Raw genomic sequence first — 981 nt, forward strand, 5'->3', positions numbered from 1 at the left:
ATATATATATATATATATATATATATATATACACACACCAACTCAGAACACTTTCAAAACCTTAGAACAGTCCAAAAAACCCACATCCCTGCCCTGAGCGCTCGTTACAATAATCACACCTGCACTCCTGTACACCCAAAATGCTGGAAGAGTGAAGCCCAGGAAAAAAGCTAGGTAGGAGCTTAAGGAAGTGTACAATAAATTGGGACATGGTGGATAAGGTTCCACTGGTGCCTACTGAGCTCCATCCTCAGAGGATATTGGGAAAGCCCCACTCTGAAAGCACCCCCTAGGGTCACAAAGCTCCAGGCAGCTTTTTCCCTTTAGATACAGAAGCTGTGGGGAGCAGAGGCAGGTGTCAGGGCACAAGAAGTCCCAGGAGTGGAGATTTTTCTTCTGGAAATAGCAACTTTCATAGCATGGGCAATGTCATCAGACTTTGCCTTCTCCCACTTAAATACTGAATACTTTCTTTTTTTCCTCTACAGACTGGCTGCCGACCAACCTTCTTCCAGGGGCATTCCTTCTGTCTCAGTCACTCATGCTCTTCTCAGTCCTTTACCCCTTCTCTTCATCCCCCTTTGCCTCTCTTCTTCCTCCTTCCTTTATTATGAATATAATAAACTCACAGGGTCATTACTGGTTACCTTAAGACCAGTTGAGCTGTAAGGAGAGGATCTGATACAATGTTACCCTGTTTCAGTGCCCTGGCAAGGAAGTTTGGCACTCGGGGCAAAGTCTGCAGCGGCAGCCCACCCTTGCCCTGTGCACAGATCCAGGATGCACTTGCCATCGCCATGCTTGCCTGGGAGCGTGTGCAGCAGTGGGAGTTACCCTCCCCCTGTCCCCATACCCCCCCAGATGACCTGCTTGCGACTCCATCCCGCCCCAGCTCAGCAGCGCCTCTTGGCGCCCCTTCACTTTGGTGCCTGGGGCACACCACTGACTCATATTTAGCTTATTACCCACTGTAACCCACAG

This window comes from Gavialis gangeticus, unplaced genomic scaffold, assembly GCF_001723915.1.
Source record: "Gavialis gangeticus isolate Ggan-Ray unplaced genomic scaffold, GavGan_comp1, whole genome shotgun sequence".
In the NCBI taxonomy this organism is placed as follows: domain Eukaryota; kingdom Metazoa; phylum Chordata; order Crocodylia; family Gavialidae; genus Gavialis; species Gavialis gangeticus.